Source organism: Pristis pectinata, chromosome 7, assembly GCF_009764475.1.
Source record: "Pristis pectinata isolate sPriPec2 chromosome 7, sPriPec2.1.pri, whole genome shotgun sequence".
NCBI classification, from domain to species: Eukaryota; Metazoa; Chordata; class Chondrichthyes; order Rhinopristiformes; family Pristidae; genus Pristis; species Pristis pectinata.
This window is the reverse complement of record NC_067411.1, coordinates 16,466,017-16,482,255: the sequence shown is the minus strand read 5'-3', so window position 1 is coordinate 16,482,255 and position 16,239 is coordinate 16,466,017.

The window sequence follows — 16,239 nt, the reverse complement described above, 5'->3', positions numbered from 1 at the left end:
CTGGGGGCAGCCCGCAAGTGTCGCCACGTTTCCGGTGCCAACATAGCATGCCCACAACTTCCTAACCTGTACGTCTTTGGAATGTGAGAGGAAACCAGAGTACCCAGAGGAAACCCACACAGACACGGGGAGAACGTACAAACTCCTTACAGACAGCGGCTGGAATTGAACCTGGGTTGCCGATGCTGTAATAGCGTTATCCTAACCGCTACACTACCATGCCACGAGAGGGATTGCAATGGTTTAAGAAGAGAACTCACCAACCCGTTAAGGGAAAATAGGGACAGGCAATAAATGTTGGCCTTGCCAGTGACACCCACATTTTGAAGAACAAATGCCAAAAAAATCATATTGGTCTGTCTGCCCAGAATGTTATATTCAAGTTTCTGTGGAAGGAGTTGAATCTTGGCTGAACTTACGTTCTTTTCAGTGGTTGTAAAATTTGGCACACATCAATAAAGAAATTAAATTGTGTGAAGTAATTTTACAGCTATCTTTTATCTTTCTTATTTTGGTTTCATATCCATGCAGTTTTAGGATGCAAAGAAATTGTGATGTCTTTTTTGAATTAGCGAAATCCAAAGCAAAAGGCTTCATTTTTCAGAGACATTGAAAGGATTGCTCAAGTGAAAAGATATGCCTGTTACAGAAAAAGAGAAAAATTGTGAAGGTTTGTAAATTATTAAACTGGAAGAGTATTTAATTCGAGTAAGTCTTTCAAATTTATCACCTAATTTTTAATATCATGTCTCAATGTCGCTACACTTGACAAGATCACTCTTTTTAATGTTTCTTTTATTTTACAGCCATTTCAAGACTCAATTTAAGGGAACTGTCAAATAATTTTGCAAAAGGAAATTGGATGGATTCCTGAGATTTGGATAACGCTTCTGGATTTTGATAATATGAGACTTTATTTTTAAATTCAGAAATCCTCATTAATTGAAGAGTAGTCAGGTTTTACCATATCTGTAAATTTGATAACATGTTTGAGAATGTCAGTTGTGACAATGATGTGCTTTTAGAATCTTGTGACAGGTTGATTGCAATAATTCTTGTGAATGGTTAAAAATTGTCAGCAACTAACCAACGTATTATATGAAGGAACGAGATGTGATTAAGGAAGTTGGAATTCAAGGATTGGGAAGTAAAATTGTGACTGGCATTATATCACCTTGCCAATTGAAGGGAGCATAAATAGCAACCAATAGAAGATAAGCTTAAATTGATGCACGGTAGCATTTCTTCAGTTAAACCCAACCAGTCTGGAATAGTTTTCTAGATAAAGGAATGGTTGCTAAAATTTTGGTTTCAAAAGGAAGTTTAAATCTGCGATTCACATCTCAAAAAATGGTAGATAACTGGAAAGCTTTGAAACTGAGATTACTGTTTTAAGAGTTGGTGTAGGAAGGTGTGAGGAGCCAAGTGGGTTTTAGATTGAAACTAGTCATAATCTAATTGATGGGTAAACAGTCACAAGGCCTAGATATGTTTTTCTGGGGAATATTGGAAAAACAAACTAGTTTGGCCAAATAACTTCTCTCATCTCTTGTGATTCAAAAGATTGCAGTGAAGAGTTGCGTAACTTAGGAAGGAACAGATTGGACAGAAACCACTGGTGGAATTCATAGATTTGGACCTATGATCAAAGCTAATAACATGTGCGACTACTGTTGAACAATGGTGAAGCAGTGTTTGAGTATTTGGGCCCCTGAATGGGATGTAGGTAATTCTTAAAAAGATTGATAATCCTTGTTGGATGTAAAATACCTTTGGGTATTGTGTGAAAATTGCTGTTGCTAACCTAGAGAGTTTATATATTCACAGTGGTTCCATTTCACTCTGATATTGAGTTTCTAAAGCCTTCTTGTGTTGAACTAACCTATCAAACTGAAGATGATTTTAATAAATTGCTCTCCATAAAGCACCTCTTGTCTCATTAGCTTTTATTATTCCAGCAACATCTTACCAGACTCGAAGGAACCAAACTTCCGTTGTGCGATGTTTGTAACATATTGGTTGACATGACATCCAAGTTCCTATTTTAATTAAGCTGGTGACCCACTTATTTTAAACACTGAAACCAAATTGTTTCAATAGAAAGAAGTTTCACTCCAATCAACTGTCGTATGAAATATTGTGGACCAAACTGGACAAAGAATAAAAAAATCTGCAAATTAGTTACCTTAAGTATAATACCCAGAGTCTTTGAATGATTACAAGAGGAATATTGCTTGTACAATTTGTGTTCTTCAAAGTCACATCATAAAATAATCCTACGTTTTTATTGTAAAATTAGGTGAATATCTAGTTTTTGAAAAATAATTGGCTTTCCCATAAAGGAAATGCAGTGTAGTTTATGCAAAACTAGACATTTTTTTATCAACTGACTAATCGGTTTTACAACACTCTGACATTGTTAGTGGGAACTGCATTGTGCAGCTGGATTTAAAAAAAATCAAGCTTCAGCTGTGTTGCTCATCACTTTGAACTTCCTTCAGGCTATGGTTATGGAAATAGATCTAAAGATATTGGGCAATATTTCTTCATCAGCTTGGAGAATAATATAGGTGATGTCTGAGTACTTCAGAGTGTTCTCTCCAGGATTGTTAAATATTACTCCCCTGTCAATTGAGGATTGCAGTCTCAATTTTTACTCAAGCTATCAGCCATAAAATTCCAATAATAGCCTATAATGTCAGAAATTTCATACTTATCCTTTGTTTAAAGAGTGCACAAAACATACAACTCTAAGATAAACTATCGTTCTCTGGACAAGTAATAAGCAGTGGGTGAGGTACTTTGTCATGTTACATTAACAAGTCCGTTACTGAAATTTAATCACATCCAAAATGAGGTGCTATTCTGAGAAGGAACCAAGTTCTATTCCCTTCTATTCCCCTCTTTTTTATTGTCTTAATTGCTCCCAGGAGAACCAGAATTGCAACTACCAGATACTGGATGCATAATTCATTTTTTAAAAACTGGATAGATTAAACTACCTGAACATCTGCGAAAACTTAAAAGTGCTAAGTAAGGTGATTCCTCACGGCACTGGGACCACTTTTAGTCTGACACTGTCAAGTTTGGTAAATATTTGGCCACTGTCCCTGTGTTACCTGCAAACCTGCTTTTCCTTCCACGAGAATGTATGACGATTTGGACCCATCAAATATCATTGCAGAGGAAAATAAAAATGCCTTTTGCCTCAATGTTTGTCTTTGGGGTCTGAAGGAAAGCATTGGAAATGAGAAATAATTGTTAAATTCAATGAAGGTATGACGTCATTGTATGTAGCTTGTTATGTTCATTAATCTCAATATGACAATTAACTCACAAAGTTTTGGCTGTGGCACTGTTGGAATGTAACACGTTACATTACTTATATTCTGTTGATATCCATTGTGTTTAAAACTCTTCATCCATTTTCTACAGGAATAGGATGCCGAAAAATTGGATTAACAGGAAAGATCACATAGATACCATATGTCTCAAATCCACACTTTGCCTCGTTAAAGAAGTTGACAGAATAAATTTATAATATATCACATTAACATGACAACAATCCTTTAAAACTTCTGAAAGTGCTGATTTAACCTGTCATTTACCAGACAGCACATTAAACTTGTATTTGCCTTGAAAAATCGTTACCCCATCCAAAAAGTAGTGTGTGTCCAAAATGCCTGCCTGCTTGAACGGTTGAGGAGAAACCTTCATTGTACCTTGAAAGTACCTGGATGAGCTGTGATCCATAACCTAAAAAGCTCTGTTTCTGGCCAGGCTGGATGCAATGGGCTGCCTTCTGTGCTTGAGTTCAATGAAATCCCCATTCCTAAAGTTGACTGACAGTTTGAAACAGGCAGTTCAGTATTGATCCAGGTCATTGGTAAATTCTTTCAATTTTTCACAGAGTCATAGAGTTACACAGTACAGAAACAGGCCCCTCGGCCCACCTTGTCTTTGCCCCCATTGCACCTTTCTACATTAATCTTCTTCACCTGCATTAGGTCCACAGCCTTTGATGCCTTGTCTATTCAAGCACTTGTTTAGATGCTTCTTAAATGTTGTATCTGCTTCCGCCACCTCTTCAGGCAGTGCATTCCAGACTCCAACCACCCTTTGTGTAAAAAAAATCACCCTCTGATCCTCTCTAAACCTCCTACCTCTCAACTTAAACCTATGCCCTCATGTCTTAGAAACCCTCTCCACCATGGGAAAAATAGTTTTCCTATCTACCCTACCTATTCCCCTCATAATTTTACAAATTTCCATCTGGTTACGCCTCAGCTGCTCCAGGGTCAACAAACCCAGCCTATTCTGTATCTCTGTATGGCTGAAATATTTCAATCCAGGCAACATCCTGGTAAATTTCTGCAGTGCAATCACATCTTTCCTATAATGTGGCAATGCGATTGCACAGAATACTCCAGGTGTGCCCCAACCAATGTTTGAAAAATTGTAACAAAGCACCCCAGCTCTTGTACTCTATGCCATGGTCAATGAAGGCAAGCACCCCATGTCTTCTTCACCACCTTATCCACTTGTGCTGCCACTTTCAGAGATCTATGGATTTATACCCCAAGCCCCTTTGTTCATCAACACTCCATAGGGCCCTACAACTTATTATGTACATCCTGCTCTTATTTTCCCGCCCAATTGCATCAGCCATTGTCAGGGTTATATTCCATTTTCCATTGTTTCACCCAACTTTCCAGCTGACTTATAGCATATTGTAGTCTTAGGCAACCTTTCTCACTATATACGACATCACCAATGTTTGTATGATGTGCAAACTTACTGATCATACCTCCTGCCTTCACATCCATGTTGTCTTGGTACACTTTAACTCCACTGTCCCTGGAAATAGCAATTTGCAGGGCAGAGTTGCATCACACTTTCAATATTCTAGACAGCTGGGTCAGCAAGACTCTAGCACTTATGTGCATAAACACCATTTGTGTTGATCTTTGCAATGCTGTGCCATTTCACAGAGTTCACACCAATACTTGCTCTATTGCTTACAGCTGCATGTTCTGGTGAGACAAAGCACCATCAGCAGCTAAGCCATACATTTGCAATTTGTCCCCTGTTTATTGCTGACTGTGTGTTGAAGAGGCAAGCCAGAGACTTGAGCACATAATCCAGGCTGACACCTCTATGCATATTGGTGCATGTTACCTCCAATCCCACATTTTAGCTTCTTCCAAAGATACCCAAACATTAGGTTTTACACCGGTTTTAACAGTAATCCAGGCTGACATCTTGTGCAGTATGAGTGGAGATCAAATCTGCCATCGGTGCTATCTTCTGCATGACACTTAAAGAAGCCTAAAGTCCCACACCTCCAGGTTCAAGAACAGCTACTTCCCTTCAACCATTCGGTTCTTGAACCAACCAGCACAACCCTAATCACTAGAGTTTAGCAACACTATGACCACTTTAATCGCTTTGCATTAAAATAGATTTTGTTTTTATTTTGTTCTAATTGTGTTCTTTCTTGTAAAAAAATGTTTAATTTATGTTTAATTTGTTTTTCTTGTGAATGCTGCTTACATGATGCTATGTGCCTGTGATGCTGCTGCAAGTTTTTCATTGCATCTGTGCATATGTGTACTTGTGCATGTGACAATAAACTCGACTTTGACTTTGATGAACCCTTTAAGGCAGACATAAAAGATACCATGCAATTGTTTTGTGGAAGATCAAGGTGTTAGCTCCCATGTTGAGATCCGTCAAACAACACCAACAAAAAAACATCCAAAAGCAATAAACTGTAGATGCTGGAGATTTCTGCTCAAAGATCTTACAATGAAATTGGAAGCTATTTGGCTCATACCAGCTCCTCGGGAAGCAATCCCATTAGTCCTATTCCCTTTCTCCTTATCCCTGTATCCCTGCAACTTATTCTCTCTCACACATGCCCATTAACTCTATTTTGATATTTGTTGCTATTAATCAAAACTAAGTGGTAATTTACTGTGGACAATTAACCAACCAGCATTTCCTTGGGAATGTGGGGGAGAAAACAGAGCGCCTGGAGGATACATGGTCATGGAGAGATTGTGTTATCTCCACACATACAGCACCTGAGGCCAGTATCAAATCCGGATCCCTGGAACTGTGAGGTAGCAGCAGCTAACTGCTGAACCACCATATCACCCCTTCACTTGAAACATTAAATGTGCTGACTCTGCAGATGCTGCTGAACTTGCTGAGTATTTTCAGCATTTCCTTATTTTATCTTAAATATATAATGGGTTGTCATCATATCACTGATTGTCAAATCTTGTAAGCAAATTGCCTGCTCCATTTCTCACTTTGCAACAGTGACTCCATCTTAAAAATGCTGCGAAAACTTTCGTGCACTTTCATCAGAAGATCGGGAACCTGTACAATGTAGGTGCCATATTGGGACGAAAAGGGTCATAGAACGTACCTTATCCGGATGCATCACAGATCAATATCGCAGCTGCTCTGTCCAAGAAATTTCAGAGAGTTGTGAACGCAGCCCAGTCCATCACGCAAATCAACCTCCCCTCCACTGACTCCGCCAACACTTCCTGCTGCCTCGGGAAAGCAGCTACCTTAATCGAGGACCCCTCCCACCCAGGTCATTCTCTCTTCCACCCCCTCCCATTGGGTTGAAGATACAAAAGTTTGAGAACACACCAGCAGACTCAAGGACAGTTTCTATCCCACTGTTATCAGGCTCTTGACTGGACCTCTCATACGCTAAAAGATGAACACTTGATCTCCCAATCTACCTTGTTGTGGCCTTTGCACTTTATTTGTCTACATGTGACAACAAAAACCAATCCCAATTTCTCCTAACACCCAAAAATAGTTGCCTCAAGCACAATTTTGTCAGCTGAATCTAAAAAACACTGTAATCCTTTTCTGAATAAGGCTTTGAAATTCTCCATCAAAACAAAACAATGTCATTCCAGACCATTAAAGCCAGCAAAGCCTCCAGTTACATTAAATAAAGTGAACAGAAAGTTGTGTCAGTTGCATTCATTCAAAACTCACTTAAAAATTTAGAATAAGCGGCAAGATGCCTTGCTTGCTGGAGTGGTACTGAAAATGTAGAAAATGTGGAATTATTACTGTCAGAGGTAGAGTCAGGTATGAACAGTGAAAGAAAGTGTCACTGTACTGCATATGTACTGATGGCATAATCATAGTCATTAATCTCACAGACTAAAAGGATATCCAAAAATAGTATAGATGAAGATGAGCAGGCTTAAGGTCAATGCCAGGTTGCTGCAAAATTTGGTCAGGCTGGTAGGAGTGAATTACATAACGAATACTTCACAAGAATGGGCCATTTAACCCATTCATATTGGTACTTATCCTTCGTTTAAGCAGTAGTGGTGATCTCCTCTTTTCTATACTCCTTTCATCCCCAATTCCACACTCAAGCAACTCACTGTGTAACAAGGTTTCTCTGAACTAAACCTTTTTTTGTATATAAATGCAAATGTCTCACCTGCTTGGTTCTGCAAACACTGGCTGTAATCTGTTTTCATCCATCTGACTCACCCCCTCATCATTCATTGATTCAATTAAAATCAGAATATCAGCCAAATTTTCACTTTGTTACTACTCTGAAACAGCCATCTCATCACACACATTTATGTGTGGTTTAATTTGGACTGGATGTGGATTTCTTTCCATTTACAGGCTCTGAATGATGCCACAAGGCCAGCATTTATTGTCCATATGGTGAATCACCTTCTTGAACCATTGTAGTCAGTTCAATGAAAGTACTCCCACATGAATGTTGGGTGGAGAGTTCCAATATTTGGACCCAGTGACATTGAAAAGATGGTGAAATATGTTCAAAGGTCATCAATCTGTAACATTAACTTTGTTTTTGTGTTTCTCTCTCAACAAAAGCTGCTAATGGGGTGGGGTGGGGTGGGGTGTGTGTGTGTGTGTGTGTGTGTGTGTGTGTGTGTGTGTGTGTGTGTGTGTGTGTGTGTGTGTGTGTGTGTGTGTATATGTGTGTGTGCGTATATGTGTGTGTGCGCGCGCGCGTGTGTTTGTGTGTGTGCGTGTGTTTGTGCACATGCATGCTTGGCATGTTTATAGTACAGTATATTTGTGCATGTTTATCACCTGGTGAAGTACACGTGTTTGTCCTCTTGGTGGTTGAACAGCTGCATACAGAATTGCAGTGCAGATTCCATCCATCTTAATGTATAATGGACATGATCTTCATTATACAGCAACTCCCAGGGAAATAAAGGGAACAACACATATGGCCTTTTTCAGCCTCACCAGAGCCTTTGATTCCGTCAAAGGGAAGGGGCTCTTGAATACTTTTCTCAACTGTGGCTGCCCACGGAAATGTTTCTCCATTTTTTGTTTGCTACAAGATGGCATGCATGTCATGAACCAAGCAAACGGGTGTCTTTGAATTTTTGTGAACATCAGTGTCGAGCAGGGTAGTGTAGCGGTTAGCATAACGCTATTACAGCGCCAGCAACTCAAGTTCAATTCTGGCAGCTGTCTGAAAGCAGTTTGCACGTTCTCCCTGTGACTGCGTGGGTTTCCTCTGGGTGCTCTGGTTTCCTCCCACTTTCCGAATGACGTACAGGTTAGGAAGCTGTGGGCATGCTACGTTTGTGCCGGAAGCGTGGCGACACTTGCGGGCTGTCCCCAGAATATTCTACGCAAAAGATGTATTTCATTGTGTGTTTCAATGTACATGTGACTAATAAAGATATCTTAAAATCTTAATCTCACTGGCATGAAGCCCCTCTTAATCTTTCTCATTGCACCTCACCTCCAATGAATTTCCTGTGGGAATGGAGTTAATCTTCAGAGCTAATGGGAAACCATTCATCCTATGGAAACCACAGTCCAGAACCAAGGTCAGCTGAACCTCATTAATCAGACTGTAGTCTTGTGGTTGTGCAAGTTTGGAGGCCAAACTCCAGGCCAAAGGAATTGTTCACTGAAGTGGAAAAGAGGATGAGCCTTACACTCATTGTGAACAAGACCAAGGTCCTCTATCCCCACTGTGTCACACTGCCCTCCAGTAAAAAAAGGTTCACAGCAACACCCTGGAAAACACGGACCGCTTCCCATATCTCAGGCGAAGGCAAACATTAGTAATCACCATCTTCAATGCACTGGCCAGTCTTTGGTTAACTGGGGAAAGGGCTATTGGAAGATCAAGACCTCTGACCTGAAACAAAATTCATGGTCCACTCGACAACAGTGATCCCTGCCCTCCTCTGTGCTCCTTGCCCTGGAATACCTGCAGTAGGCACCTCAAAGGCACTGAAAAATTACCAACAATATTGTCCCTGCAAAATCCTCCAAATTCACTGGAAGGATATGAACTAATGTCAGTGTCCTCTCCTAAGCCAACACCCCCAGCATTAAAGACCTGGTTAAATTCAATCAGCTTTGTTGGACAGGCCATGTTGACACATGTTCAACACGAGATTCCCAAAACAGACACTCTATTCTGAGTACCCCAGGAGGAGATTGAGAGGCAGACGAAGGAAAATATTTTTATATTTTTATCGATGCACTACAGAAAGCATCCTATCTGGATGCAGCATGGCTTGGTATGGCAACTGCTCTGCCCGTGACTGCAAGAAACTGCAGAGAGATGTGGATACAGCTCAGCATATCATAAAATCCAGCCTCTCCTCTATTGACTTTGTGTACATTTCTCGCTGCCTTGGTAAAGCAGCCAACATGATCAAAGACCCCTCCCACCCCAAACATTCTCTCTCCTCCCCCCCTTCCCATATGATAGAAGATATAAAAGCCTGGAAGCATGTACCACCAGGCTCAAGGACAGCTTCTATCCCACAGTTATAAGATGATTGAACAGCTCCCTAGTACGTTAAGATGGACTCTTGACCTCACGATCCACCTCATTATGATTTGTACCTTATTGTCTGCCAGCACTGCACTTTCTCTGTAACTGTAACACTTTATTCTGCATTCTGTTCTTGTTTTACCTTGTACTACCTCATTGACCTGTATATGGATCTGTATGAATCGTATGCAAGACAAGTTTTTCACTGTACCTCATATATATCTGACAATAACAAACCAATTTACAAATTTAATTTACCAATACTTAAAACCTGTTAGAAAAGAGTGGATCATACCCACTGTGTCCTGGGAAACCCCAACTCATGACCACTCAAAATGAAGGAGCATTTGGGATGGAATTAAGAAACTCGTGTCCTTGCAACAGGAGCATGCAGAAGCCTTGGATAAACAGTAGAAGGAGTGTATTTCCTCATAAATTACACACACCTGTCCATGAGGCACATCTTACCCCATCTGTGGCAGGGTATGCAGTTCCAATGTTGACATCATCTGCTATCTCATAACTCACAAAACTGGAGTGGAAGCTTTAGAGAGGGTGCAGAGGAGATTTACCAAGACGTTGCCTGGACTGGAGAGCACGTCTTATCAGGATAGGTTGAGTGAGCTAGGGCTTTTCTCTTTGGAGAGGAGGAGGATGGGAGGTGACTTGACAGAGGTCTACAAGATGATAAGAGGCATAGATCGAGTGGACAGTCAGAGACTTTTTCCCAGGGCGACAATGGCTAACACGAGGGGGCAAAATTTTAAGGTGATTGGAGGAAGGGATCTGGGGGATGTCAGGGATAAGTTATTTACACAGAGAGTGATATGTGCCTGGAACGCACTGCCAGCAGAGGTTGTGGGGGCAGGTACATTAGGGACATTTAAGAGACTCTTAGATAGACACATGAATGATGGAGAAATGGAAGTCTCTATGGGAGGGAAGGGTCAGATAGATCTTAGAGCAGGATAAAATGTCGGCGCAACATTGTGGGCCAAGGCGCCTGTACTGTGCTGAAATGTTCTATGTTCTATGTAAGCAAGTCATCCTCAATCCCGAGGGACTTTGCAAGAGGAAGAAATATGATATGTTGTATCATGTGCGTGATTGCATTTGTGGGACTGATGTGGTTTGCTTGTAATGTGGTTTCTTTGTGGGATGTTGTGGTGAGTTCAGCTGTTTTATTTTGTGGGGGTGTTGTTTTTTGATGTTATTGTGTGTATGAGTGTGGAGTATGTATGTGTGGTGTGTATGCATCTATCTGTATTTTAGCTAAGGATGGATTCAGCCAATCATAACTCCTCATGATCAAACTGTTGCCAATATTCACTGGACAACCTCACACACAATATTTATTTTATCTTCTGCATTGATTATGGGATAACCATGTCAGGAATAAGGCAATGCCTTCGTGTGTTGTCCTAATAGATCATAGAAAATTTACAACACAGGAGGTCATTTAGCCCATTGCATCCATGCTGGTCAATAAAGAGCAACCAAACCTAATTCCAGCAGTAGGTCTGTAGCCCTGTGGGTCTTTAAGACCACATCCAACTTCTGCTTAAATATGCTGAAGGTTTATGGCTCTACCAGCAGTGAGTTTCAGACCCCTTCCCACCTTGACTGTGAAACAATCTTTCCTCATCCAAGTGCCGAATACGTTATGATATCATCGTTTACGCAGATGACTCTGAAATAGCATCAATGTGAATCCCATCTGGTCTGCTCTAAATGTTTGTACTCTGAATGGTTAAACATGCTAAGAATGTTTTCATGTGCAATTTGCTCCAAAACAAAAACAGGTGCTACAAATTACCAAACAACTATCAGGTAAAAAATTACCTTAACATTTTTCTTTGTTGATAGAAAAGTAATAACAAGATTAGGGCAGATTTAGCTGGCATAGAAAACAGGGAAGCTCTCCCTATCTTATCTAGTATTACAGATACATGGGGACTAAGATGTAAAAGTTTGTGTAAAAGATACAAGGTCCGTGTGAGGAAACATTTCTTTCTGCACAGAGAGTAGTTATGATCAGGAACTCACCACATGTAAGGATGGTGAAGGGTCAATCAGTGCCTTGGAAAGGGAATTGGATAGACACATGGCAAAATAATTTGCAAAGCTATGGGGAAGAAGCAGGGGAAAGAGACTGATGAGATTTCTTTACTAGGAGCCAGAATGGACTCAGTAGGCTGAATGTCCTTCCTCAGTGCCATATCTTCTTTCATGATTTAACAAATTTGGCTTTAAGAGCCTATTGGTCTTAATATTGACGGTTTGCATAGATTGCAAGTGTCAGGGAGAGTGGAGGGGCTGTTTCAAAGCATGATTCTGAAAACTCACCCTCCCATCACTCAACGTGACCCAAATTTGATTCCAATAAGCAAGCACAATCATAAAAACCTGCTGGGAACAGTGAAGAAAGGATAAATCAAGAAATCCTATTTTGTGCTCACAACAATTTTCTTGTTGCCACAATTAGAGAGAGGAAGGATATGATCCCATAATCTGAGCAAGGTGTAGATGTGGAACAGCAGTGCTTTCCATTATATCCCGATATGTCTTCATTACAACTGAAAGAGAACAACCCCCACTTCACGGATTTCATTTTCTATCCCAGCCATCCTTGAAGAATTTCCAGTGAGACTACCAATTAGTTCTGAATAATGGATAGTTCTGTGTTGTGGACTTGTGTCTATCAGTAATTAGACTGCCGCAAACTCATTTTGCTCGGCATTTTTACAACCATCAGAGAGTCTTTCATCGCATCAATCTGCATTGGATTCTAATCCAAGTCCCAGGGGTGAAATGAGAGGTTTCAAACCCACTGTGCTGCCCAGCAGTCTTGGCATTCTAATAGTATTTTGTGTGTGAATTCATCAGCGTGTTGCACTGAGAGACTTCTAATATTAAGCTATTTACAGTCTGTAGGTGTATTAATGAGCCATCTTTTAAAATTAATGGAAAAGTAATTTTCTAAATGCTGTTTGTGGATTTGCCAGCAGAACAAAATTTCTCAGCAGCAATCTGCAGCAATCATTTTTGGAGCATATAACAGCTTAGAAATTTCTCAATAAGAACCAGGGCAAATGAGGTTAATAAATGTTTCCGATTACTTGTGCTTGACAACGAATGTTTAATAGTTCAGTTTCAATCACCTATCATGAACTCACTGCAAAGCTGAAAATGAGAATGGTGATTCCAACATTGCTCAGTAAAGGGAAGTGAGATTGCAGATAATAATTTGAGAAAACCTTGACAGAATACATTTATAATATTCAAGTTATCAACAAAAATAGCTGCACCCAGCAGCTCCCATGTAAAACGCTGTCTTCAGTGAAATACTGAGGCAACTTCACATACAGAAATATTTAGATTCTCCATAAATGTATCTTTAGAAGGGGTTTCTTTAACTTTATCCCAAATGAATGGCAAAATCATTTGTTTGCAGTTTACTGGGTCATTTGGGTTGAGTCTGCCTTCCTTCTGTCCTGCTTTTTCCCAAGATAACAGGCCACACAATGAAGCATATCACTAAACATGGGTAGTCTGGGGTCAGTCTAATTCAGTGCATCCAGTGAGTTGAATCCAGCAAGATAAGTGGGGAAAGTGTAAATGAGTGAAGAACCTTGTAAATTTAAAGAGGTTAAAAGTTGAAAATCCTTTCCAATCTTGTTTGTGTTGAATATACTTGCAAAAACAGCATCACCCTCACAACTTCACTGCATTTAATTTAAGCCAACCTTCCTTACATTAATACCTTGCTATTTACATAGATTTCTTGTGAGCAAATTGGGAAGGATTAAAGAAGGTGAGCTCTATTCTACCCTGAGTGATGTTATTAATGGGGGCAGACATTCTGTTGCCCTGAAATCACTGGTCCCTTGTTCCTGGTCCAAGCTACTTGTTTCAACATGGCCCCTGGTGCAATCTTTTGTGAACAACTCTGATTCCTGGCGTGTCAGTGTGACTGATCGCAGTGTAACACTCTGGAACACAGGGAGTTAGCTGCTCACACAGAACAGCTTCCCAGTTGAGGCACTGTGCTCAGCCCCAGTGAGCACAAGTATTCAGTGGCATGCAAAAAAATAGTTTAAGAAATTATTATTGTTCCTCTAATATACAAAAAATCATACTGAAAAAAAAGTTAAAACAATGTAACAAACTTAAGTTATAAAATAATATCCTTCTTCCTAGCAGTTAATTTTTCCAATTAACTTATCTTGTAATGTATGTAGAGTTCTGATCACTGCACTTTTAGAAAGATTTGATTACACTGGAGAGGGCTCGGAAGTGATTCACCAGGGTGTTGCCTGGAATGGAGCATTTCAGTTACGGACAGGCTGGATTTGTTTTCCTTGGAGCGGAGGAGACCGAGGGTAGACCTGATAGAAGTATACAAAGTTATGAGGTGCATAGATAGGGTAGATATGAGGAAACATCTTTCCCAGTGCGACAACGGCTAACACGAGGGGACATAATTTTAAGGTGATTGGAGGAAGGTATAAGGGGGATGTCAGGGGTAAGTTTTTTTACACAGAGAGTGGTGGGTGAGTGGAACGCACTCCCTGCAGAGATTGTGGGGCAGATACATTAGGGACATTTAAGAGACTCTTGGATAGACACATGGATGATAGAAAAATAGGGGGCTATGTGGGAGAGAAGGGTTAGATAGATCTTAGAGCAGGATAAAATGTTGGCACAACATCGTGGGCCAAAGGGCCTGTACTGTGCTGTAGTTTTCCATGTTCTACATTCCAGAGAGCAGCAGTTTAGGATAAGAGTTTTAGGGGAGACCTGAGGGAGAAATTTTTCACCCAAAAGGGATGCCCGAGTCGGTGGAGCAGGCAGGTACTCTCACAATGTTTAAGAACTGAGACAAACACTTGAGTGGGAATAGAAGGCTATGGACCAAGTGTTGAAACATGTGTTTAGTATAGATAGGTACTTGATAGTCAGCAAGGACATGGTGGGCTGAAGGGTATGTTTCTGTGCTATATGACTTATGATTCTATTTGACTAGGAGCTGCTGCACTTGCCCAGGTTCAAGCTGGCACAGGCTCAGCCCGCACACAGGCTTCCTTACCCAGGAGCTGAGAAGCCTGTGGAGGTTTGCACTCACCAATGCAGCACTGGGGCAGCCAGCTGTGCAGATGGCGGGTTGGAAGAAGTCACCTTTTGCTTTGGCCCAAATCAGGAATTCTGCAAGGATATGCAGCTAAATCCTGGAATGAGTGCCTGTGTGGAACTGGAGGCTCTGGGCCAATATAATTCAAATATAATATAAAGTAAAATCAGAAAATGGCTGAAGATACTCAGTAGGTCAAGTGGCATCTGAGAAGAGAGAAACAAGGTTAATATTTCAGGTCAGTGACTTTGCATCAGAATGGTCATTAACCTGAAATGTTAACACCATGGAGTGAAAGTTATAGTCATGGAGTCATACAGCATGGAAACAGGTCCTTCGGCCCAATGGTCCATGCTGACCAAGATGCCCGTCATCCTCTGTTGTATGCACCAAATGTGCAATGCCTTTTTATATTGACCTTATATGTCATTAGATCATTCATTTGCACACACAGACGAGGAAGTTTTGGACCTGTTTCTCTCCCAGCAGAATATAGCTGACCCATGGAGCATTTCCAGCATCTTCTGTTCTCATCCAGCATCTGCAGTTTGCTTCAGCAATGAAAATTATTATAAATAAATAAATAACTTGAAAAATTATGAACACTATGTTATTAGACATAAGTAATATTGTGTGCACAAGATTACACAGAGCAAAAATAAAATCCTCTCATAAAGCTCTGGTCAGTGACTATTGACAGAATAATAACTTCATACAGCTATAATAAATGCTTCAACATGTTTTATTGTTGAAGGAGGACAAAGAGCTGACTAAAACATGAGGTGAAGCCAAGTGTTTTAATTAGCTCAGATTCCAAGTACAGGTGTTCCACGTGTTGGAACATTCATTAGAGCCACTTGTCCATAGACTGCATTTGATTTTAATTTTAGTTCCACTCAATCAGAACCCATGCTCAGAAAATCATAGAGGACCACAAAATGATGGAGTACAGGAGGTTCATTGTGCTGTACCAGTTTGTTTAGTTGCATTCCAATTAGCCCCACTTTTCTTCCAGTCCCTATTGTTTCCTTCCTAATAATTAGCCAGTTCCTTTTTGAAAGTCAACATTGCATTTGTGTTAACCTCCCTTCAGGACAACTCTCTGCAGAGAAAATGTTTCTCCATACTGCCTTGTTTGCCAATCACTTTAATACTGTGTCCTCTGGCCCCTGACCTTACTGCCACTGGAAATAATTTCTCCTTATTTACTCCATCAAAACTATTCATGATTTTCAGAACTTTGATCAAATATCCTGCAAACATC